Below are 27,110 nucleotides of genomic sequence, written 5' to 3'. Positions count from 1 at the left end.
ATGTGTTTTCCAGTGCAATTTCTCTCCATTACAAGTCTCAACTTGACTTTGCACAAATATTCTGCAATATTAATTTTAGGTGATTTTTAGTGAACATTCCCTGCTACAAAACTCATAGGTTCAGGTAGTCACAAAAAGTGAATGCAAGAGGATTTGCAAACACAGGTGAGGCCAAATTACTGTCCAGACCTGAACGAATATTTTCAGGACCTCATGCAGAAGTGACAAGGTTACGTTGCAGCTTTGGTATCATTCTGCTCCTAATTAATTTCATGGTAGTTTTACAATTGATGTGAGAGAATGATAAACTGATTCTGAGCACAGAGATACAGATGTTTTTCTGGTTTCTGTGCATATATTCATCTGCAGCCTCATTACAGTATGTGCAAAAAGGATGTGTTATCATTGCTTCATGTGTAAAACACATTACGAAAACACTAATGCATTTGATCCACAGTAAGGCACACACATAATATAATGTGGTTTGGATCCAAATATGTTTACTGCATCTGCCAGAACTTAAAATGACAGTAGAGCTTGTTTCTTAAGGCAATAGTTTGCTTAAACAGGAACATCCAAAGCCTGTCTGACTGTTTCTAAATGAGTCGATATGAGGTTTGTGGTTGTTTTTTTTTCCAGTTGTGTATTTCAGTGAACAGAGCAATGTGGAAGGATTCTTCAGGGTAAAGATGGTCTTGAAAAGGCTTTGTTTGTCCCTCCCCTACAATACCTTTCTGGAAAAAGCTTTCTCAGGACGGTTACGTGTTTCTTGCACTGTTGAATAGGATTGCCAGAAGGAGTATATTCCTCAAGGCACTGACTGCAGCCAAGTTCTGTTCTGTTCTGTTCATGGTAAAGCTGTGTTGATTAGCTTTCAAAATATAAAATAACTTATTCATCTCAAATCTCAAATAATACATTTTATCCTGTTATTGTCTTTATTAGCTCACTAGATAGCTGTCGAAGCAAAGCGTTCCTGTATCAAACAGGTTTATACTTCCTTGTATGTGATAGAGACAGTAGCAAAGAAAGATACTTCCCCCTCACGCTCCTCATCAGGTTTAATAGAAAAATATAGGCCAAAAATATTTGTCTCCATGGAATTGATCTTTGCTGATAAATACTGGTGACTCTGGATGAGTCTTCACCAGCAATTGGAAATTGCACACATTAGAAATCTCTACTACAGACTAGCTGGTTATAGCCCTTGCCCCCTGATGAGGATTGTCTGGTGTGATGAGTATGAGCTATTTAATTTCTACTAAAGGAGAATTATTGCTTGTGATTTCTTGGCTAATAGTAGTTCCTTCAAATCAAGTGTGGGTGTTTTCTTACACAAGCCCTAATGATCTACGGAGCCTACCAGGCTGATTCCTATTTACACTAAGGTCAGTGTAAGTAAACACCCTCCACTAGGTTATAAATTACACTTTGAGTCTCTTTACGTTGCTAGGTTCATGAGGTAACTTTAATGTAACTGAGAGCCAGGCACTATTGATTTTAGGTGTATGACAAATTCAGTCCCCCTATATCAGCTGGAGAATAGCCAGGGCAGGAGCTCATCGACCTCCTCCACAGAGTTTTGGGGTGGACATTGGTCCTCTCCAGCCCTTCTGCCTTGGGACACAGCTGAGGTCTTGGAGGAGCGGGGGGAAGGAAGAGACTCTCCCTAGCTCTCTAGTTATTAGGGATGTGAGAAACCCTGGTGCAAGCTCCTGCTTTGATGGAGCAGATTTGAGTCTCTCACAGTGCAGGTGGTCATGCTGAGGGCACTGGTTTTATTTCTTCTGCCAAGCTGAGTCTGTGGATGTGAAATAAGTCCTGCAGTCTCCAGGTTAACAAATCAGACTGTAAATGGAGAAGAGATGTCTGCTGCCTCTTCTATGATGATGTGATAGAATGAAATTTGGGTTCTTGGTTTGGGACTAGCCCTCAAATCCTTTCTCCAAAAAAAAGCAAATGAATATTTTGAAAAAGAGAGTGCTGTTCCCTCTTCCACCTCTTATCCAGAAGCATGTGACATGTGCAAGAAGCAAACCCACCAATTTTGCTTCCTGCGCTATCCCCACATCTCCCTGTAGCCAGGATATATTAGTTGGACTGTAGGGATTATGAGAAACAATCTCACTGCCTCCTGGTCAGGTCACAGATCAAGTGTCTGAATTCCCTCCAAGGAGGCTTGAACTCCCTCAGAAGAGGACACTGAACCCTCTTCATTATAAACATGACAAACATTCTTCCCAGTGAACTTGTGCTCAAAGGAGGCAATGGTACAGTTGCAATTGCTGCTTCTTCCACCCACATTTGTGGTAAGATGGATTTACCCAAGATACCTGGAGAAGCAGGTACTTCTGGAGAAACCAGCTCTAAACTGCCCCTAGAGCTATCCAAAAGCTCAATGGGATTTCACAGGTCTGAATTTTGGAGTGAGGCACCTGACTGTTAATCACCAATGTATTTCACCATCCCTTCCTCTCCCCAGTGTTTTCATGTCTCTAGCCCAGTGATTTTTCTTTGTTCATGAAGATGAGCCCATTAAGGCCATGACTAGAAGAGCATCACCTCTTTTTCTGTCCTGACATTTCCTTCAGACATAGGAACTTCTTCCCTGGACTTTGCTTTTCTAGCCCTCATGTGTAAGGCAACCCATACCAGAGGATGCAGGACCCTTCCTCTTTTACACTGCCTGGCACAAGGTAGGCCAGCAGAAAAGCTAGTTTCACTCTGTGTGTCACCAAATACTTAGTAACAGACAAACTGCTGTCATTTTGACTTGAATTGTTGAGGCTTTGCTTTTTCTATAAATTATGCAATGTCATATTAAATAATCACAGTGCAATGAGAATTGTCCAAGTAAGTGCCTGTTGTGATTCATTATCCCTGCTTTTTATTGTTGTTCTTCACTTGCTTTAATTTGGTAAATCCAGTGATTTGAAATGAGTCTCCCATTCTTAGTGTGAAATAGGGGAGGACTTACTGTTCGGTTTGTTAACTTAGTCATAAATAGTAAAAAAACCCTGACCAGTCAAAGTCAGTCACTAATATAGGTGTTTTGGAAACAATTGTCCAGCCTCACTACAGAGGAAGAAAATAACTTGTGCTGAAAGGAAAAGAAATATTTATTTGCTATGTGTGCAAAGCATGTAACAACCTACCGTCAAGAGCCAAGAACAGCTTCCCACTACAGGGAATAAGGCATCCATTACTATTCCCTCTGCTCTTCTCGTTTCCCTCTGCTATATGGAAAACACCTCCCTCTTTCACTTCTGCTCCTCTATCCAAACCTCAAAGCCTTTGCCTTTCCTAGTGTCCAGAGCACTCGCTATTTCGTTTCTGCTTTTGATTCAACTTTTATGAAGCCTTGAGGTCACCTCTTCCCCACCTTTTCCATAAGTTTGTAGCTGACAATTTTGTTGTTCTTTGCAATTTTGTTGTTGCAGGTGATGTGGCAGGACAAGACAAAGACGGAGGTAGGGTGAGTGGGTGGGTGTTGCGGGTCTGGAACATTATGGAGTCTTCAGAAGATCTTCTTCATCATGTGAAAGGGTGACAAGATGAATAAAAGGCTCAGGATTAAGTATAGAAGAACCTAGAGAGGCACAAAAATGCTTTCCTGGGGTGATTCATGAAGGACCTGAGGCAGTTCTTAGATGTCCAAATGTCAGCCCTTATATACCCTCTCCTTCCCCAGCACAGTGCGATGCTCCACCCAGAGCTTCAAGGGTTCTGCCCAAAGCTGCAGAAGGCCTTCTGGGTGGCAGCCTCCCTTTTCTGCAAGTAGAGCCCTTTCCCATTTCCAAACTGTGCTTACCAGGCTGATTGGCTGTGAGTGTAGTATAGCTGTGCTGTGCTCTGCACGTGTGAAGCTGAACAGGTGCCTCCAATGCCCTGGGGAGATGGGATGGGACCAGCAGACGCTGCAAGTAGCAGGCAAGCCTCCGGCTGTGGGATGCAGCCACTTCTGGTGGGGCAGTATTCTCCAAACAGTGTTTTATCTGAAAAACGGCAGTGTGGGGCTGAATAGAAATGTCTCGTGAGCAGGGCCAGCCCATGTCCTGCCACATGGACCATGTGGCAAAGCAAGATATAATGCTGTGACTGACTGGGAGAGCCTTGGTTACTACAAAGACAGATTTGTGTGCAGCAACTATTCAAAAAAGCCAAAACAAAACAACAGAGTAAAAGTTGGTATGAATAAAAGCTACAGTGTAGAATATAATGGATCCACCATGCAAAGTGATGTCCACCAGACCTATACTGGATCCAATTTGTGCTTAAATCACAGGGACTCTAGTACCCTTACTATTTCTAGGTAGTCAGGAGACTCTTCCTTGCCTTATGGGATTTCCACACTCATTTTTCTTTTCAAAGTCACCATAAAACTTTGCCTCATGACAAACATCTGGAGACTACACCTTTTCCTCACCTTTTTGATGAATCTGAGATTTGTCCATCAGTCAGAACAAGAGGGGTTTCTTTTTCCTACTAGTACTTCATCATGTGGCAATGGGCAGCTAATGCTGCTGAGAGCAGTATCTCCAGCTAAGCAAAACGTCTTTCCTCTTGCCATGTGCAGTGGCTGCGAAGCTGCAGATCCACCAGGCATGCCAGCACCTTCTGTTTAAAATCTATTTTTCCTTTGGGTTTGGGCCAACAGTTCAAAGCCAATTGCAGTTGTTGGGTCCAGACTGCTACGAAATGGCTTTCTCGGGTAGCGTCTAATACCTTTCCTTGACAGCAGGCTATACTGGAGCGCATTTCCACATTCTGGCTCGTGGTTAGACACATTCAGCATGTCGTACAAAATGGAGGCTCAAATGCAAAATGGAATTCACAGTTGGAGACCGCTGTTATCCCACTGTGTCATGGCATAAATGGTACTTCTCCAGCTGCCTGGAACGGCATGCTTGCCCCTGGTGTCCCTGCCCTGGAGAGAAAACAGTAAAACTAGATAGGGAGATGGACAATAAAAAAAGATTGGAGGCATGGAATGACTTCCATATGAAGAGGGTTGGGATCATTTAGAGAGGAAATGAAAAAGAAAAGTATATGGTAGAGCTATCCAAGCTAGTTAATAGAACTGGGAAGATAAATCAGATGCTCTTCCTTACCATTTTTCCTTACACAAAAAAAAAACCAAACAAGGGAACACTTGGTGAAACCGAGACAGCAAATTAAAATTGATACAATCAATTGCACAACATATATTTAACTTATGAAAGTCATTATTCTGGGATATGACTGAGATCAGGAAGATGGAGGGCATCAAAGAGATACAAAAATTTCTGTGTAGTAGAAATACCTGTGGGATCCTAACTATGAATGAATACATAGAAAAACCCTAAGCTATTCTATACTGGGTAGGAGATATGTAAAACCTTCCTCTTGTTTACTGAACCTGGTTTTGATGCATATGGAGACCATTTGGTGTCCCTGACCATGCACTGGCAACCATCTAAAGTGAAAGGAAGGTGTCTCAGGAGGATGGAGAAGAGGGAGATTTGCTGATGCTCTCCTCTCCATGCCAGTTGTTTGAGGATTGCAGCCATGAGCACCTCTCGAAACCACTGGCAACTGATGGACTTTGGTGGGCTGTTGAGTTTTGCATAAGGGAAAGACAGTAATGAGGCATCAGGGACAGGACCTAACTAACTGTGTGGTAGCTGCTTGTCAGCAAGAATGTTCACAGATCCCAAGACGTCTTGGTCCATAGATGCCCCTGCCATGGATACATACCTGTAGAGCCCTTAGGGCAAAATCCAAAGACAGATGTGGACACCTAATGTATGATTTAGACTGTCACCAGGTGCCAAAATTTGAGCCAAAAAAGCTCTTAGGTTCCTAAAACCTTTCAGCTGTGTACAGTCAGAAGTCCTGCTGGTTTGGCTGAGCTGAACCTAAATCTTTCAAGAACTAGAGTTCAAGAGTTCCCACTGCTGGGGAAAGTGTTAAGAGCAAAATACTGCAGAGCCCAGCCTGTCCTTTCTCTGGCCTCATGAATTCTCATTTTCCTTTTGGCACAGGGGTTTCATCAGGAGGTGTGGGAGCGGCTCCACCTGCCTCCCAGGGAAACAAGCAATTTATGTGGTCCATGGTTGGAAGCCTAGGATACCTTGGTGGGAGAGGATGATATTAAGTCTGAGCACCCTAAGACGAGGGAACTTACCTCTCTCTTCCTCTTCAAGGAAAACACAGGCTACCTGCTGAGTTGTTATGTATAAGACTCTCACCACCACCCCTGTTAATGAAAGTATGTCGAGCTTTCATGACTGTCAGGGAACTTCAGGTGTGCTTTGAACATGTGTACTGGATTCAGCCTCCATGAACTGAGACACAATCCATGAATCTCACAGTCTTTGGCAGAGATGGAGAAAAAGTATCTGGCTCAGCCAGTATCATGGTTCCATTGGGCATGTTTTGTAGCAGAAATGTTGACGCCAAACTAAGCTTTCCTGTTCAAACTCAAGTGCTTACAGACTCTCAGACATCTAAAGGATTAAGCAAATCCTTTGTGGATCACATATTTGGACATGGGTGACTAAATTCTGCCTAAATTGCTTGAGAAGTTCGTTTGTGCACATTGTAATTTTCCAGTTCCTTCCAACTAAACCTTTGGTGTTATATTGGTGATAATTACCTCTTTGTATTTGACTGTCTGTCTCAAAGGACCTCTCTTCTCCCTAACATAACTTTTTGCACAACTGGTAGAAACCATCTTCTCTCTTAAATCACCTCACTGACTACCATAGCCAAGCTCAGAGCAATTGTTTTCATTCCAGATTTAGTTTTGAAGTTTGCTCTGTCCTTTTCTGAACTAATGAACAGCTCCTGTACCTCATTTGTTTTTTCCTAACCATTTCAGTTGATATGATGCAAGACGTTACTTCTTTCTAGCAGCTTTATTTTGTTTTCATGAGACTGTTATGTGTACAAGAGCATTAAATGTCTGGGAAAGACACATCCAATGTCACTGAGTGGTCTCAACAGCTCAAAGGAAAACTAAGCACTTTGTCTAAACGTGTAGCTCTTGCAGCCAGAAGATAAAAATTCTGACCCTGAGAGGAAAGAGGAATGAGTTTTCTACCATTGACAGAGAACTGAAGAGCTGTGTAGGTAGAGACAGTTATTACAGTCCTGCTGCTCCGCCACTGTGCTCCCCACAGAAAAGCCATGCAGCTGTTCTGCTATTTTTAATGAGAGACTGACTCCTTTTCTAGCTGGTTGTACGCGGGGGGAGCTCCTCCAGGAGTTTTGCCAGCCAGAGCAAGATTTGGGAGGGCCAAGGCCAGCTCCTCATCAGGAGCAGGCAGGAGGCAAAGACTACCTGTTGCAAAGAAATGTGAAGAGCAGTGAAATATCCCGGGTGAGATTCCTCCTGGCTAGCTGCTGATGTCAAGCGTAGAGATGTCCACAACCTGTGTTAGTCATCTAGCTCCCCCAAGAGTGCATGGAGATCTATTTAAGAAATTCTGTGTTAGAGCAAGATGAAGAGTGTCCAAAAGTGTCTGTTTCTCCCCTCTGCCCCAATGCCAAATGACCCCTGTGGTAACTAGGTCAGGCATAGACATCTACATCCAACTGATCCCATTCTCAGCCAAAGATGAAGTGGGTGGATGCTTGCCTTTTTGCTGAGGCTGGCTGGACCCACAGAGCTTGCTCTCACTCCACATAATGTGCTGCTGCTCTGGAGAGGGAGAGCAGCCATCGTCAGTGCATTTGCTTTGCTCCCTGCTGCTTGTGCCAGGAGGGCAGTGGCACATCTGCATCTCTCTCCGGTCACATCTGGTTGAGGGCAGACAGATGTGGCAACAGACCCTCTGTACAAGGCACCTCCCGAGGGTCTGCTATGAGGGAAAGACTCTGTCACAGCGTTTGAAGTAAGGGTGGCCAGTGAGAGATGCATCCCTCTTTCTCTCATTTTGTTTTCACCCACATGGCATGTAGCTGCTTATAGAGCGAGATCCGCCCCACTAGGATGTACACATGCTTGCATGTGTTGGATGCACACATATAGATGTGTGTCTGTATGTGGTTTATTAAGAATTAAAAGTGCTTCTTTTTGCCTCAGACAGTGCTTCTAGTGCTTGCCTTTTCAGTTGGGGGGACTGTGTTTTTAATCTCACTAATACAAAGAAAACAATGGACCTCTTTCTCTGCTAGCTGTAAAGGGTCATAAGTAAAATGAGTTTTGGCAGACTCGTTCCAACTAGACATGCAACCACATGCAAAAATGACTCTAAATTTAGCATGTCATTTGTCAGGGTTAACCCTTCCCTTCCTCAAAGAAAAGGAGCTTATTTGCTATCTTCTTGTAGTCTGTATTTGCAAATGGGTCTTGCCTCTATAAAACTCTGAACTGCAGGAATTTATAATGGCCTTTTCTTGGGTAAGCCTTTATTTCTCTTCAGAGTTATGATAAATGCAAGTTTATCCCTGCTTCTGGGAACAGGACACGGTACTTTCATACAAGATTGAGTACACTTAAAACCGAGGAAAGTGTTTTCCTCTCGTGATTTGGATGGGGTTGGGATGGTCTTGCTTTTTTGTATGGGCCTCAAAAACTGTTGGACTCAGCCCGTGTATTTCTGCAAGTCCCAGTCACCAGCATGAAAGCAGTTTAACGGAATAAGGTTACTGCTGTGAGAAATCACTGAACTTAAGTCAGTGAGTGAGAGTCAGTGAGAATATTTGAGAAATATTATATTGCACCTGAGACTTTATGCACACAGCCATTGGTGTAATACCTGTTACAGCAGGAGAAACAGGAACTGACCTTCAGCTGCAGCTATTTCCAGCAGGAAAAGAAACACTGAAAACGTCCCAGTCCATTTTCCAGCCTGTGAGGTTTCTGACCTTGTTTTATATGATTATCAAAGATAAACAAGCAATGGCTTCAGTGCAAGATGAAGTTCACGTAAATCCTTGGTTTAAGCTAAGAAACTGATGTCTGTTGAGTGGTGCCAGTAATTATGTTGGGCAAGGCAAATGGTTTGGATGTATGAGAGAAAGTGGGAGCTTACCCACTTTGAAATGCATTCCATGGAAAAGTTGATCTGAACTGGTCTGATTCTGTCTGTGTTTCTCCCTCTTATTCTCTTTTCCCGCCCCCAACCAAGAGAACACCGTTCCCAGAAATCCCAGAGGATATTCCTAATTGAAAGCAATGATCATGAGTCATTCCTGTATATTAAGTGAAATACTCTTGCATGCCTCCCAAGGGATAAAGTGATTAAACCCACTAGAGAAGGGCCCAGGAACTCCTGCTGTCCCTGCAAAACTTGAAATTAAAAATCAAGAAGATAAGCTAGTGGTACAGTTTTTTCTTTCAAAACACATCTCTCTCTGAACTAATAGAGCCCACATACAAAGAGACAGAAAATGAGTTGCATTTCTGGCAGTTTAAGATTCAGATTTTGTCAACTGAGACTGTTTGTTCTTCTGAGCAAACTGTATGCTACACTGTCCTGTTGTCTGGGATATAATGGAATATAATGTTAGCCTCGGACAGTGGTTGTTGAGCCAGTGCCAGCCTCACTAATGAGCATGTGGTTTCAATAATAATATGGCTACTTGTAAGATGGCTGGCCACAAGCCAAGCGCTTAATATGGAGGGGGCAACAGATGTAAAAAAGTACCATCCCTGACATGATTGCATTTCCAAAAATTCTCTGGCAAAAAAGTTAAGACTCAGCAAATCGGGATAATGAAGAATCTCCCCGTATCAGGAAAGGATGAAGCTCTGACAAATGAATAGGAGCCCTATGGGCTTTGTGCACATATGGTAAAAAAGAAGAAATATAAGAACAGGGGTGATAAAGGAACTGATAATTCTTCTTTGTGGAAAAAATTCAGGCTGGTAATGGAAGGTGCTGGCTGGTTCTTTTCTTTTCTTTTCTTTTCTTTTCTTTTCTTTTCTTTTCTTTTCTTTTCTTTTCTTTTCTTTTCTTTTCTTTTCTTTTCTTTTCTTTTCTTTTCTTTTCTTTTCTTTTCTTTTCTTTTCTTTTCTTTTCTTTTCTTTTCTTTTTTCTTCTCTTCTCTTCTCTTCTCTTCTCTTCTCTTCTCTTCTCTTCTCTTCTCTTCTCTTCTCTTCTCTTCTCTTCTCCCTTCCCTTCCCTTCCTTCCCTTCCCTTCCCTTCCCTTCCCTTCCCTTCCCTTCCCTTCCCTTCCCTTCCCTTCCCTTCCCTTCCCTTCCCTTCCCTTCCCTTCCCTTCCCTTCCCTTCCCTTCCCTTCCCTTCCCTTCCCTTCCCTTCCCTTCCCTTCCCTTCCCTTCCCTTCCCTTCCCTTCCCTTCCCTTCCCTTCCCTTCCCTTCCCTTCCCTTCCCTTCCCTTCCCTTCCCTTCCCTTCCCTTCCCCTCCCCTCCCCTCCCCTCCCCTCCCCTCCCCTCCCCTCTCCTCTCCTCTCCTCTCCTCTCCTCTCCTCTCCTCTCCTCTCCTCTCCTCTCCTCTCCTCTCCTCTCCTCTCCTCTCCTCTCCTTTTCAGCTCCTGACATTCCAGACTTGGACCTTAAAGTCCAAGTGCATCAAGACAGTGAAATGAATTACAGTTTAATAATATTCCCACCACACAGACAAAATGGATTCAATTACATAATGGTAGCATTAAATGTTATTAAGAAGGGGATCCAGAGTCTTGAGGCCAGACTTTCAGAAAGTCATGATAAGCTGCTTAAAACAGCTGAAATAGCACATTTATAGGTTTTCCAGCCATAGGTTTGCTGAGGGGAGGGAGCACGGGGAAGGAGTCATTACGTTTGCTCAGAGGCTCTTGTGTGCTAATCTGTTATCGAGGATTTAGTGTGTAGAAAAGCAGTGCCAGAAAGTTTCCGATTTGATTATTACGTCTTAACCTGTATGGTTTGGGGATGCTTTCCGGAGTGGCTGCCGTTACATGAGCGTGCACGTGAGAGGGGTTTGGATGGAAATGATGGCTCTCGGGCTCCAGCTATGGCGGTGGGGGATGGCCAAACCAGCCAAAAGCTGGGCACTTCTGGCAGAGGGGAGGCAGAGGCAGCCTTGCCCTGTGCGAAGCAGCCCAAAATGCTCCCTGCCCAGTCACCCGTGGGATCTTGGGTGACATAAAGGTGCTGAGCTGCTTTCATGCCACCAGACACATCTGACCAGGGCTGCAGAGGAGGCCTCTGCATGGATGGGACACCACTGAAACATGGGGCACACTGTGCAGCTCTCCCAGAATGGGGCAGGTACAGGCAAAATGTTCTTTTCTCATACAAAACCCCCAGAAGAATTTTCTAATCTTGATATTTACAATTACAGTTCCAGATAACATTTCATGATCCTTTAACCATGTTTCTTGGGGTTTTTTTCCTACCTGGAGAAAAGGAAGATATGATTAAAAAGGGTAGGAAAGAAACAAAAGAATCCCCCAACATTTTTTTCACTGCTTTTCCATTTTTTCATTTGAAAAATTGGATAGAAGTTAAAAAGAAGAGGAAAGCAGAAGAAAGAGTGATCAGAACACAAAGGAGTGCAAAACTAAAAATAGAGGCATGAACTTTTGTGATTGCCAGCACACAAATGAATGGTTATTTTCAGGTAAAGGAATTTTTAGTCCACAACAGTAATAAGACATAAATGTTCCCCCTGAATTTTATGGCTGATGATATTAACAGGATTTCATAGAAAATTTCAATTTCTTTAACTAATGTTTTTCTAAGACAGTTTTGAAACTTCAGTTATTTCAGACAATTCTGGTATAAAGTTTTACAAATGCTCCAAACTCCTTGTTCTCTTTATGACGTCTCCCTGAATATTTCCCCAAATTTGGATGCACTTACTGAAACTGGGTTGTTGCATACTACTTACCAGGGAATGTTTCTTTGTAAAAGCTGCTTGGACTAGAATAACGTTGCGTGCCAGGGTTGGGAGACACTTCAAGCCCTGTTGAGTGGTCAACACTTGCTGATTCACGGTCTTGTGATAAATGGTCTGTGACCAGGGAACAGCATATATCCATTGGTGGTAGGCAAAAGAGTGTTTCACTTCTATGCTGCTTCTAACAAAATGTCCACAGAACCTCAGGTCATCATTGAACAAATATTCTTACCCTCCAGCAGTGGTTTGGGGGCTTATCTGAGAAGAGCTCTGAGATGTTTGAGTCTTGATTAGTCCCCTGCAATACGATACCTGGGACAATGCACATACCCTGGTGCTGGCCACTGAAAAACCAGTTGTGTGAGGCTCCCTCCATCCTTGAAGGGGAAGGAGAGTGACAGACAGAGGGACCTCTACAGGTTGTTTCATATCAACCTCAGTAGGTGTCTAAGGGAGAGAGGATAAATGGCCCTGTGAACGTGCTGCTTCTCATGTGTTTTTGTCATGGTGGAGGGGTCTAAACATCTAGCTGCCAAGCGAGTAGGTTGCTAAAGTTAAATGAGATGTATCTCGGCTATACCATGGGATGTTGGCAGTGTTGCATCCTTTACATCCTGCCAATCCAAAAGTACTCTGCAATTGTCATACAGCTTTAATTTCAATGAATTGATATTGCAGATTCTTATTTTGGCTGCAGCGCATTAACTGTATAAACAGTCAAGTAAACTGGGCACCACAAAAGCTTGCTGGCTGGTTGCTGCATGCCCCCTAGGCAATAAAAACATGTGCAAAGAACAAAGAGCTGCACAAATCGACTGCAGATATGACCACACACGTTAAGATGTAACACGTCATTGAGACAGGAGAAAAAGCCTTTGTAGCAACCAGCACTGGGTGGAACTGGCTAATCCCATTAAAGAGCACCAAAAGCCATTGATAAAGGGCCAGCTTTTGTGCTCTCACTTACACTGGGGCAAACCTACTGACCTCAGGGAAAAGGAGCTGAGAGCAGAACCTGGTGCAGCACAAGTCCCTGTCCTTGCCTGGAGAGATGGCAGCATGTGTGGTAAGTGGCAGGGCTGACATGAAAGTGTGTGTGGCACTGGTTTCTCTGAGCACCCTGCTGTCTGAGAGACAGAAGGCCGGAGAAAGCTTATAAATCTACTCATGCCAGGATGTTATGGCATGTGAACATGCGGATTTCAGGGGAAAGACAATAAGAGTCGCATAGATACTGAGGTTCTTGGGAAACCAACTGCTCCAAGCTTTGATCCTCAGAGCCTGCAGGCTCTTCCAGGCATCCCTGTATTTCAGCATGCTGCCAAGCTCCTGTTGCTTTTTGCTTGGGTCCCTGGGTGAGAAATTGGGGAACATGGAAGGCAAGCTGCTTGCTTGCATGATCCATGAAGGAGGTGCTGACCCTGTTCCTAGCCAAGACAGGCCTCCAGAGATCCTCAGGAGGTATCGTGCTGATACCTTGTTTTCTCACTGAAGGGAGGTTGCCACCTCTGTACTTGTAAGTGATCACGCAAAAAAATAAAAAGGTGACTGAACTACCTTCGGTAGTTCCTGTCATGCTATTTTATGCTCTTTGGGATTTTATACCAGCGATGGTTTGTCTCATACGGACTTGCATCCTTTGACTATGAATGCCCTGACCCCGTGGCGACAGCCATGGCTTATCCCAGCTCCCCTCCAGCCGAGAGGCACTGTGTAGCTGAACACACATTTGTAGCCCACCTGCATGCTCACTTGCCAGCCAGAAAGCCTGTGCTGGCTGCCCAGGTACTCCCTGCCAAATGTAACAGCTGAGTTTGGCCCGTCCTTCCCTCACTGGGGTCACAAATCCAGGTCTATCTTCTCTTCCCTCACTTAATATTTGTTGAAACTGGAATCAAAATTTATTAGGGTGTGCGTACTAAGAGGAAGGGGAGGCTAAAAGACAGGCAGGCAAGCAGGCAGTGCAATTGCAAGATTCTTGTTTCCTGAGCTAAGATTAACCGAAGCCTACACAAGCTTTGTTTTGGGGTGAGTCTTGGTTCAGGGAGCAAACCCTGGTGCCAGGCTGTGGGAAATGGTCCTTGGGCTGTGGTGGGATGAACAGAGAGAGCCCTCCTCCATCACCCAGGGATCCTTCTTGCCACTTCATTCCTGGGCTGTTGCCTTGGGGCCACCTACAGGGACACCACCTGTGGGGCTCAGGGATCCTTTTCGCTTCCTAAATTCATGTCAGGGTGAGCCCCTAGATGAAAAAACCCAGGGCAAGTGGGCTGCAGGGACCCCCAGCACCCTCCAGCCCCGCCTGGGCTGGATGTCCTGGGAAGCCAATGTGCCTGGTGGTATGCTCAGCCTTGCCCAAGTGCTTGCTGATGGTGGGCGCCAGCATTTCCTAATCTCACTGTATCAGACCATGGTGCCTTTGTGAGATCGTTTGCTTACGGGAAAGGTTTAAGAAGTTTGTGTCTGTCCAGTTAAAAAAAAAAAAAATTCTTGAATTCTTGTTTCTTTCCACACTGGCCTGTTCCTATATACAAAAAGTTTAAAATAAAGGTGGGGAATGAATCTCTGCTTTTACAACTCTATTTGGAGGCATTTGTCGTATGTAGTTACACATATTTAATTTTGCATGAGTTCTTTGCAGTTCACCCCTAAGCAGATGTTCGTCTACACCTGAAAACATGAGAAGGGCTCGGAGTTGGCTCAGCTAAGGGAGGAGAGATCAATCAACCCGCAAGTGAATTTTTACGGGGAATGTATTTTTAGAATAAGACCTTTAAAACTTGTGTATGTCTGTGAATCTGGTTGTGCATGAGGCTTTCTTTTTGTCTGTCTCCTGGCCCCGCTCTCTCCTTTCCTCCTCCTGCCTGTTTCCTACCTCTCCCCCTCCCCATCCTGCCTCAGAAAATTAGCCTTCATTGGGCTTTTATAGCTGCACTTTTAAGTCAGTCAAGATTATTTTCTGGTGCTTAAATTCCTAGTTAACATGTCATGGTGCCATTCAGTGCTGGAAATGATGTAATTTATTGGGTAGCTGGTCAATTGCACAAATAGCTGGAAAAACAAGTTTAGCTTGATATAAATAACAAGACACAACAGTATATACAGTACAACACCTTGACTCCTGCTGCGAATCTCCTGATTTCTGTTATTCTGGTTTTAGCGCGCCTAGCTGCCTCCTTACATTCTCTACTATGAAATAAGATAATTATAGCACAAGTAAATATTACCCAATCAATCTACCGTAACAACTGTTAAAACAAGCCATCTTATAAATTTTGCTAACAAAATATGCCTCAACCCAATATACACAGAAGGTAAGTTTCTCTGACCTTGAAATAAATTTCAAGAGCAAAGCACATTACATGCATAACGAACATCCAGTGATGAGAGGCAGAGCTAGGGTCCAGCCCTGTTTCCACTAACCCCCTGAAATCTGCTCAAGCTCAGTGGTAGAAGGATAGTGTGTTTTGGGACGATGTGTTTCGGGACAGCTTCTCTTTTCACGCACAGTGTACATAGGAATAGTCCTCTGAAATCATAGTTGCCCCTCTTCCCTTAAGCCCAGTGACTGGACTCAGGCAAATTAACCCTCCTCTTCCCAGGACAACAACAGACTCTAGTTCTTCTGGGTGTGATGGCCACACACAACATCAGCAATTTGGTTCAAGGAAACTGTAAAGCCTCTTCAAAGACGAGAGCATCCTTTCCCTGCCCCACCAAACCCATTTAAAAAAGAAAAAAACCCACATCAGCAGAGATCAGAATAAGTTACTCAGTGGTAAGCTACTCACATTTTTGTGCAGAAAGTACTGCATGGGCTCATAACATTGTGTACTGCAGAAGACGGCTCAAATCCAGGGCAAACTTTTAGACCAACTATAGCAGCAGTCCTGCTTTGAAATGCTACCGGATTTAAGGTTTAAATCCAGGCAGTGCTCTGTAGGTTTGACTATCTGACTCACGATGAGAAGACAGTTTCTACTGGGGTGGGGATAGAGGAGAAAAAGAAGCCAAAATGCCTGATTGTAGAGATTAATGCCTTTTAGAAGAAAATAAAGATGTTCTGAATCTGTGTGGCAGAGAGGGGTCTCGAGGGAGAAGCTAATTATGATATACTGCTTGAATACCATTATGCACTAATTACTGAAAAAAGATGATGGATTTTAAAACCTTTGTGTTATTAAATGTAAGCAGAGTAGGGCCAGTGTTGACAGCTTTTGAAAACCCCACCATGTAGCAAGAAGCTGCCATGTCATGCATTGCCTGGACATCTCCCAACAAGCATGTGCTGAGTTTCCAATACAAAAGGTGAAATACAGCCATCTAATCCCTGCCAGATCCATGTATCAGAGATGATTGGTTGTTCTGGCCAGACCTTGTGTGGGATGTAAGGTGCGAAGGATGGCATGCACCATTTGTACAACTGGTCTGCGAGCTGCAGGGAGTGCACGGTCTGGACTTGCAGGAGAGAAGGGAAGCCATTTCCTAGTTGATATCACTCAGAAATGTTGCCTTAGATTTATCTCTAAGGTCCCCCTAAATGATGGACTTGAAGTACGGTGGTAGCCACCCAAAACTCCCTCAGGACTCAGTGGAGATAGAGAAAGATCTCAGAAGGTGATCTGGGGTCCAAGGTAGGCTGAAACATTTTTCTAAAAAGCTGAGTAAATTTGGTGTTCTTCCCTCTGCCTGGGAAAGTGCCCTGGGGATGGTGGCAGGGTAGGTCTGGGCTGACATAGCATGGATAAAACACCTGTAAAATCCACCCTCCATTTCAAATGTGTTATGTGGAGGAGAATTGGGGTGGCCTGGAGGTGAAGTATTGCATTCGTGCCTGCAGTAATGGAAAAGCAGCACTTATTAGCTCTGGTATACTCCATGATGTGCCTTCCCTGCCAGTCTCTGGACCTGAAGCATGCCTCTTTGCTAAAGCCACATGTCCTCTGGGAAGCCAGATGCATGTGCTGCCTCTCACAGGGGTTTTGCAACTTGGACAAACATCCCTAAAGATTGGGACCACTGAAAACACTGGTGTGGCTCATCTTGCTGTCTCACTATTGTAGTAAACTAAATGTCCTTAAGACCATTTGTTGTAGAATGGCCCATTTCCTTACCTATTGGACTGTTTCACCTGCCAAAAAGGGGCACCTGTCCAAATTTCCCACCTGAACAACCCCTTGCTCATGTTAACCTCTGAATCATGCCTGGAAACTGAATCGGAGAGTGCTAGTTGGCATGGGACAAAAGCCACGACCCAAATTTTTCATGCCCAGTGTCCATAGCAGCCTCTTCAAGGTCCCTGAAACTTGTCCAGGGCCCTGACTGACCTGAAAAATGTCTCAAGGTCCATCATAGCAGCTGAGCAGAACAGACAGCTAACCTCCAGGCATGGGCACTGTTTATTACACTAATCCTAGGTGATCTCATGGTCCCATTTTCTTTGACATGGACTGACCAGAGAGTAAGCCTTCATGCATATGGGATGCAAAAAATGCAGAGAACAAACTGAAATACATAAATGCATTTGTTTGCTCAGGAGTGACTTCCCATGGGATCTGGTTGAATCTGCTGTGTCTGGCAAATGTTAAAAACTATACACGAATGCTGAGGAACATACAGAAGATGTCTGGAAATGGACTCCATGACCTGGTGATCTCCTCTGGTCAGAAAGCAAACACGCTTTCCCATTACATTTGATGTCTTGTTGCCTGAAAGACGAGGGTGTACTTTCTGTCCCTCCAAGGAGATGATTCCTATTTGTGCGTACCAGCCATGTTCATCCAGACCATAGAGCTGAATGCAACTCATTGTCTGACATATATCTTTTGTTGTTGCTTTTTGCCGAAAATCTGGCTTTCTCATCAAGTGAGAACATTTTGCAGGAAATTTCTGAAATTTTTTTTTCCCCCCCTGCTTTTTTGGACAAAAGTTTGAATTTTTGAAAGCAAAGTATTTTTTTTTTCTCTTTCTTTTTCAAGAGAACAAGCATTGCTTACCCCTAGTGAGGTACTGAGCATGCACCTGGGGAGGAACAACTCCAGGTACCAGTATATGCGAGGGCCACACAGCTGGGGAGCAGCTTGGCAGAAAAGCACCTGGGGGTCCTGGTGGACAACAAGTTAAGCATTGGCCAACAATGTGCCCTTGTGGCAGAGAAGGTGAATGGGGTCATGGGTTGCATTAGAAGGAGTGTTGCCAGCAGGTCAAGGGAGGTGATCCTCCCCCTCTGCTCAGTACTGGTGAGGCCACACCTGGAGTGCTGGTCCAGTTCTGGGCTCCCCAGTACAAGAGACACATGAACATACTGGTGAGAGTCCGATGAAGGGCCACAAAGATGATTAAGAGACCAGAGCACCTCTGCTAATGGGAAAGGCTGGGAGAGTTGGGACTGTTCAGCCTGGAGAAGAGAAGGCTCAGGGGGATCTTAATATATATAAATACCTGAAGGGATAGTGCAAAGAAGACAAGGTTGGGCTCTTTCCAGTGGTGCCCAGTGACAGGACCAGAGACAATGGACACAAACTGAAAGACAAGAGGTTCTTTCTGAACATTAGGAAACACTTTTTTATCATGAAGGTGACTGAGCATGGGCAGAGGTTGCCCAGAGAGGTTGCGGAGTCTCTTGGAGATATTCAAAAGCCAACTGGACATGGTCCTGGGCAGCCTGCTCTAGGTGGCCCTTCTTGAGCAGGGGGGTTGGACCAGATGATCTCCCAAGGTCACTCCCAACCTCAACCCTTCTGTGATACTGAAAGCCTACTGGGAGATAAAACAGCAGTACTGTAGGAAACTAAAGCAGCTGTAATCTTGCCTGTGTTCTCCATAGGGAGCAGTCCTTGAAGTCAGCTGTTCCCAGAATCATACATGGATTTATTTTTTGAGAGAAGTACTTGATTTGTTCCAAAAGAGAAGAACAAGACATATGTGGAGTAGACAGGAGATGGAGACCTGGGAGTGAAGGTGGGATGAAGGTGATCTCAGAGTCCCAAGGCACCAAAAGCTGGGTCTGAAAGCTGGGAAGGGGTTCCCATGAGAAGTGCAGTTGCATTGGCAGAGGCAGAGCCAGCTAGACAGCCTGGACAGGGCAGCGTGGGAAGGCAGCTGCTCTGTTTCCCCTCGAAGTGCTAGCTTGTTCAGTGCTGCCTTGTTCCCCACTACAGGACCAGCTTTCTCCAAACTCGTTTCGTGCCTGACATTCAAAGCTAAGCATTCAAAATGGCCTTAGCACAGCTTTTCAGTTGAAACATCCAGAGTGAACATGCAGATCCGACTGCATCCAGCCAGAAATGGAACAGGCTCTGCTGGTTTTAGAGTGCAAACATTTCCTGCCTCAATGGAAAGACCTAGATTTGTTATTGCAAAGCTAGGGGCAATCTTAGAAAGCCAAGCTTAGACCAACCAGGCAGCAGAGAATGAAAGAGAGCAACACACTGTGCAAGGGTGGAGAACAGGAGCATGGGATTTGGGGTGTGTGGTTTTGGGTGTGCATGTAAATTGTTTGTGTGGGCAGTTTGCTGTTTTTACAGTGAAAAATCCTGATCTTCCAAAACTGCCTGTGTGGAAAAAAAAGGGAGTGCAATTTTCACTACTCAGATTTATAATCTGCTCTCAAAAGTATGCCCACAGGAAGCAAAATTAGAATTTTCTTCTCAGGACAGTGCTAGCTCAGGAGTTTAAAATATATCTTGAGCTAACATTTTTGTGAGTCATCCTGCATCACCGTATAAAGATATACATGATATGAGCACTGCGGATTTAGGCACAAGCCAGGGTTGTTTCGTGTCTTGCTCCATTACTGAGAATTTTTTGATTCTGCCACCAGTTCATTAGGGCGTCTGTCCCTGGTACAGCTCCACAGGACGTGATGGAGAGTTGACTTTGGTCCTGTAAACATGCTGCTAAGATCTGAACATGGATCTATGACTATGGATTTTTGTGGTGCTTTCATGGATATCATTACATAGAATAGACAGTTAGGTACCAGCTCACAGTCTTACATCCTCAAAAGGAAAAATTAACTCCAGTCTCCATGCGTGAAATTATTCTGTTTAACAGGAGATATATCAATACACTACAACAGGGTGTAAAATACATTTGGTTTATAATTACACCAGCTGCATTGGGAGAATAAAGCAGGGGTTAAATAAGGCCACATGTTTAATTAGAGGTCTCATAGGGCTATGAATACAAGGAAAGCTGATCTTTTTTCATGATATCAATACAATGCAGTCATCCTGTGTGGGTTTTGCATACCATCCTGTCCGCAGCCAGAGAAGTGACTTCTATTTCAGTAAGAATTAAAGCAAAAGCAAAGGAAGAACAAAGGAGTGAGGGAGTTGATCCGGAGGAGATGATGATAAATCCCACTGCATCTTGTAAAACCCTCCTGTTCTTTCCTCCATAGCAGCATTATTTTCCCATCATAACCACTTCCTTAATAAACAATTAAGCTTTGTGTTTGGAATCTAAACATATTTTTTGGGGGCGAGGGAGAGTGGGACTGGGTGGCTCAGGGTTTGGCAGTAATACAGTCAAGAACCTACAGTCATTTGAATTTGATCCAGGTTGTGTTGCCCTCAATTTATCAGTTATGCTGGTGCATGGGGAATCACTGACTCCCCTCCATACTGTTTTGGTGGGTCTACTCTGTAGTAACATCTAGGAAGACAAAATAGCATGCATTTCTTTTCTCACAAATATTTGACTGGTTTATTTTGAGAATCAAATTCTTGCTGATATTGTTCATGCCCCTCTGTAATGGAAACTCAGCTCGATAGCCAAGTGAATGCTGAATAAATGAATACAGGTATTCAGTCCTGACATTTGATTACAAAAGTGACAGGGACAGAAAAGCAATGAGCCAGGTGGCTACATCTGCGTGTGCAGTCTGAACCTCCACTGATAGCTGTGGGGATGATGTAGCATGGTTAATCTGGTGTCACTGCATGGGTGGACTGACGTGTTTCATGAGCAAAGCAGCCACAAACTCAGCTTGCGTTGCATAGCCGCCGCGCTCTGCCACAGGAGACGTCTTGCCTTCTCCAGTCAGCTAAGAGACACATAGCACCGCTCTGGCCTTTGGGTGGCAGTGGTCCTGTGCGAACTCTTTCCCCTGCTTTTGGTGGCCTCCAGCCCCGAGCTGCACCTAGCGCTAACCTCCCTCATGCTGCTCAGCCTGCGCAGCCTCAACGTGAACAGCTTGTGGATGGGCTGTGGGCCAAGAATTAGTCAACAATTCTGAGAAATAAATCTGTGAAATCATAAGCGCTTTGCAGAAATTCACTCTTCAAATCAAAAAAAAAAAAAAAAGGAAAAGGACAATCTGGCAAGCGGCTTGCTCTGAATAATTCACTTCTCTCCAGGATAAAGCCCGGACTCCCCTCCTCTGCTCCCTAACCAGAGGCTGTGGGGACAGCTATGCTGCTACTGTCCACGCTGGTAATTGTCTGTGGCCTGAGATACTCCCTTGCTTTTCAGTGCCATCAATCTGGCAGCTTCCCATTGTATGTAATTATTATTAATATTTTTTTTTCCCCAAATGCTTGGAAAACGATGAGATAGTTTGCTAACAAACAGTTTTCATGAAAGAAACAGCTGGGTTGTTCTACTTCTAGCTCTTTACAAAGGCTTTCTGCATGTCTGTCAAGCTGGGGTGTAGCATGATGAGCTGTTTCTGTTGAGAAACCAGAGTTTACAGAATAAACAGAGTTGAGGTAAACCCTGATTATGGGGAAAGTCTGCGCGTTAGGCTCCCTCGCAGCCTTAACTCACACGACTGGCCTGTATTTTTGGAAACACTTCCAAGGTTTTTCCTTTGTGAATTGGTGCAAATGGCTTGTTGGAGCCAGGCGTGCCTAAATTCTCACTGACTTTTCCTTAATCTCTTTGACTCAAGCAGGGCCTCAGACAGGCGCGAGGAGATCAAGGGGGTCCCTGGGGAGCGCTCAGCCGGCAGGGTACCGTCCAGCAGAACCGGCTTGGCGCTTCCAGCTCCCGGCCACGCACATAATTGTGTACTTTCCTAAATGGGAGAAGAAACAAAGCAATGTATATCAATAAGCTGAAGGGAATTATCTCATGTACAAGGAACAGCAAGCTCTGTGTTTTCCCTTGTTTGCTCTGGGATTTTCACTCTTTGTACTAAATTTGGTGTGCCAGAGATTGAGCGCAGCCTCTCCTCCCCAAGGGCCACGTTCAGACATGTTGGGTCCTTGGGGTGGGAACAGTGTGGTGAGGGGGCTTTGATGAAAAATCGGCTGCAAGGGGAAGTGGTGGAGCTCAAGCAGCTCTTTTTCTTGGACTTTGCGCCTCCGTATAACCTAACAGCAGCCTAAGTGCCCTTGCTGCTGCCAGCTCTTCTCACTGGGGCATTGCAACGTGGGGTGGAAACCGTCCTCGTCGCCTCCGGCTCCTCCAGCTCCTCCCCAGGCCCAGCCTGAGCCCCCACACGATGAAAGCAGGCAGAGCCCAAAACCTTTTCATCACACAGTTATTGATTTTTGCAGTGTTACTAATATCGGTGTAGGTGGGATGAGGCATCTGCTGGTGTGCCTCACCAGCCCGGAAAAGATCATGCAATTCAAACGCCAATGTAAGAGCCCAATTGCCCACTGTCGTGTGGTGGGAGTTATACAAGTCAGTGGTGTGAAATAATAGATCTTTATTCGGACAGCCACAAAGCCCGAGGTCTGGTGTTGACTTTACTTCAGTCCTTGCTTTAACAAAATCTCTTCCCTCTTCATTGTGGGATTACCTGTAATGGGGCTGGGGTGAGATCTCGAGGTTGTCTGGCATTAGTTGCTGCTCTTTCCAGCCCAGTGGGATTTTGCAGTTTTGAAGCCAGGAGGTGAGTGGCTTTCTAACTAAATACTCCAAGATTTCTGTTTGTTTTATTTTGCTCAGAGGAAGGTTCAAAGATAGAAGGGTGATGAAGAATGATGATGTGCTCCCGCCCTGTTTCTGACTGTCCTTTAGCCAGACCTTCAAAGAGAGTTTTATTTGTTTGTCTTACGAACCGAATTTCTTGAGATCTGTGCTTACATGAGGCCGTGATATTACCTGGGAATTATTAATTGGGAGATGCTTACTACCTTCTGCTGCTCAAAAACAACTAGAACATGTTTGTGAAATGTGAAAGAAAAATGAAAACAATTTCCTATTTGCTCTCTTTGAAGTTAAGGGGGAAAAAACCCTCAGAGTATAGCTGAATTACCACATAAAGTAACTTTTTTTTATTTTATTATGTAAAGATCAAAGTAGAGGGAGAAAAGTATTGTGAGGATTTTACTTTGATGAGTTTGGTTAAAAATAAAAACTTGGTTTGATGGGGGAGATACAGACGCAAAGCAGTATGTGCCACTGATTTGCTGAATATGTTAAAAAAGTGCTGAGCAGTATTAAATTAATGCAAAACTGAAGATTACACAAGGGTAAACACTGCAGCTAATGTTTGACTAGAGCAGAACTGAGGGCTGAGTGCCTCCACTTAATTTGCAGACCATGCCCCATGGCAACCCCCAGGAGGCTGGGAGTGGAGGAGACAGACATTTTATAGTGAGGAGCCACATTATTATTTTTAAATTTCAGGAAAAAAAAAAGAATTCTGGCTAAAGTTACTGCTTCTAAACATTGGGGAGAAGGAATCAAGAGAAAGCAAGAAAGAAGGAACAGTGAATGGCTTTTGGAGCTGCTAAGCTAATACCCAGTAGGTGCGAACGTCTCTAGTAAATACTAGATCATAAATAGAACTGAGAAAATCAGCGTCTTTCAAAAGGCATGCTGAAGATAGCTATTCAGCCTGAAAGGGACTTGCAGACACTGCTCAAGCATGTGCATGAAAAGTGTGCTTTCCCCGAGTGTTCATTTACATACCATCCAGCAATGAAACAGTTGTGGTGAGCGAACACGATGGCATAGGGAAAGCAGTGAAATACAAAGTGGCTTTCAAGTTCAAATGAATATTTGAAAATTATTTCTTCCACTCCACCCGGCTCGGATCATGACACATTTTCCTTCCCTAGCAAGATGGGCCATCCCCATCACACTGCCTGGTCGACTGATCCTGCCTTCTGGAAGGAAGAGCGCAAAAGACTGCTCTTGCTTTGCAATGAAGAGTTTTTATGAGATCTTCCACTTACAAAGAGCACGTTTAAGCCCCTGACAATCTGTTGCAATTCATATTTGCATGAGTGGTTTGAGAAGTGAAAGGAAAGAGAGTAGGGCAGCGCTGGGCTGGGACTGTAGCTGGTTTAAACTTATTCCTCAGATAACTTTTTTTGGTCATTGAAGCCCTAAGTGCCTTTTAAACATGATATGCTATGTCTTCAACAGCACAGCAGTGGATATCTTTAGATTGGGTTTTCATCATATACTTTAATTTTCTAGGCCGGGGGATGACCATAATTGCTGAACAATTCAATGTAATGGAATGGCTAATTCAGCGCTTTTTACTGCATTTTTCCACATAATATCTAAAATCTTTTTTTCCACCGTAACCCATGTTTATGAAAGCAAGTACTTAACCCGCACATTTCCTGGGCTTGAATCATTTCCTTAATAAGGCATAAAATTTTGCAAAATCACTCCCCTTACATTAACACATCATTATAAGGAGATATCAGTGTTTAGCACGTCAGAGGCATACACTAGTCTGTGCAATGTACAGCTACACCACTCAGCTTCAGAGCCATGTACTGTGGCTTTCGAATAATAATTCTATAAAAGCAAGAGCTTTCCTTTCCTTCTCTTTCTTTCCCTATTTTTTTAATTCAGTGTTTTCTTCCTAGCTGTTACAGGCTGTTTTCTTGCACAGGATGAAGTATGTCAAACATGCTAGCTTTACTTTTAGTTTTGGCTTTGAGTCTGGTAAGTAGAAACAAAGCAGCAAACAATGGCTATGATTTGAAACTTATAACCACAGTTCATAAAATAATATTAAAAGATGACAAAAGCCATTAAAATCTCTGTGTTCCCTTTTGTTGCTGTGTTCTGTCAGACAGGAATCTCCTTTTCCAGGAAGACACTGGAAAGCATGATATATTACTTAAAAAATAAAAAAAAATGTATACAAACCAGAATTTCTCCTGTCATGGGACTATGAACTCATTGTACTGCTGCAGGACATTTGAACGTCCAGCGCCCAGTGACCTGGGCAGACAGGTAGAGTAGCTCCTGGGAGCAATTCCTCTGGTATAAAAAGATTTACTTGCTTGCGTTGACTTAAGGATGTGGTCAGGACCTGGTCTTCATGCAAATTTCTCATTGATTTGCGATCTTTGCTTAGGAACAAGACTTCTTACCAGAGCAGTTTTGCTGCAACAACCTTTCACATAGACAGGGTGACTGAGCTAAAAGCTCTATACCGTCTTATGAGTTGAACGCCTCTCTGAATTGAAAGGGTGGAGTGATCAAGTCTCTGCAGAGACAGCTCCAGGGATGTGAGCCTGAGCCTTGCTCTGACTTTGTGCACTTCTGAGCTCTGTTAACTCAAACCACTGTGCACACAAGGTGCTTCCTAGGAGAAGCTCTTACAGCTCTTGAAAAGTATTAGTCAAGCAAGTTGAATCTTGCTTCATTTCTGATTGGGGACAGAGCTCAGATCTTGCTCACAGGAGGGCCACTCATCAGCTTTGCTCCTGGCTAAACTGTAGCAGGCTCAGGTTTACACTAATAAAGATCTGTAAGTCATCATTTCATAAGCTAACACAAATCAAACTCTTTGCTGGTGCCTCTGAACCTTCTCCCATTTTGTGAGCATGCAGTCTGGGTTTTGACTGTTCAAGACACATCAGGAAGGGCACACCAGAAAACAAAAAGTGTAACAGGTTTAATGAAGACCTGAGTGATACAGGGTTAATGAAAAGCAAACACATGAGGGCTAGCCACAACCAGAATTAGTGCTGGTAGCCTGCTGGGTCAGTTCTTCATAGTGTGTTCAGGGTTAGGATGAGAGGCTAGCAGCATATTACTACAGTGAGGCTATTTGTGTGGGACTGGGCTTAGTTCTCTTGGAAATGTGAAATCATAATTATTGGGTTCCTTTCAGTTTGAAGCAATCCAGAAATGATACATCTTCTGAGTGTGTGGGAGGAGAATTTCCTTCTTTTCTTTCTCTCTTGCTCTCTCTCTCTCACATGTCCTTTTCTACTTCTTGATCCTAATGTGTGACAGTAAATAGTACTGGGAGAATTATTCATACTGAATAATTTTGTTGATATACTTCACCCTGGAAACTCTTCAAGCACATTGTGATTTCTCTCGAAAGTGTTTGAAAAATGCCACTAACTGCAAGCCACGTGGTATGGTTTCCCTTCCCTAGTTGGACGACTGGCTCTGTGATCATGGCTCTGATGGGAGTGCTCAAACGGGCCAGGAATGTGGAGCATGTCCGGGTCTCATGAATTTTTCAGGAGTGACAGAATTTCCACCAGGTCAGAGCCTATTCTTTTGGTTAAGAAAAAAGAAAATTCATCTTTGTAATGAATTTCAGTCAAGACCAGGAAAAGTCCCACTCCCCCTCATGCTGGCTGCCTATTTTCTTTTCCATGTTCTGGGTGAAAGCAGCCCACGAGAGCCCAAGTTGGCCATGTTCATCAGAATTTCACAAATAGTTGTCTTAGGGACTCTTAGTTCCTACAGATTTTCTGCAGGCATGGTAGAGTAGAGAAGGCCTACCAAAGGGTTTGGGGAGAGCAGTCTGAGAAGAAATCCAGCTTTTCGCTAAACACCGCTGAGCCCACTGGGAGAGGAGTCGCATATGCTCCAACTAAGTGAAAATCTTCAAAGCTCAAGCTTTATTCCTGACCAGATAATCCAGCATTGGACAACAAGGAACTGTGGGTCTTGTAGGTGAAAAATGGCTTAAAATGTGAATTCTAACAGGCAGCAGATAACTGGGTGTATGTATGTGTGTGCACGAATGTCCCAAAGTGAGAGCTTTTGAACTCTCAAGCAGAAGCCTGCTACTTGCTAGCTGCAATAGGTACAGGCTGGTTGTCAATTTTGGGGCTAAACAAAAGTAGCATGTCTTGAATTCTCCAATTAATAAAGAGATGTGGGGCAGAGACACCTATTAGGAGACTGATCAGATATTGTGCTTTTGCACATAAACTATTTAGATTGTGAAATCTGGGGCTTGGTGTCCTGGAAAGCAGAGTTGCCCCAAAAGAAGGGCTCCTGTAAAGAAGAAGTGATAATGGAAAAGAGAAGGGCAGTCAGGAAGAGGAAGGTGATGATCCTGGCAGCAGGAAACCCCCTGGTAATGGGAAAAGTTCCTGGA

Source organism: Gavia stellata, chromosome 1 (genome assembly GCF_030936135.1).
Source record: "Gavia stellata isolate bGavSte3 chromosome 1, bGavSte3.hap2, whole genome shotgun sequence".
Classification (NCBI taxonomy): domain Eukaryota; kingdom Metazoa; phylum Chordata; class Aves; order Gaviiformes; family Gaviidae; genus Gavia; species Gavia stellata.
Note: the sequence above shows the minus strand (reverse complement) of the source record.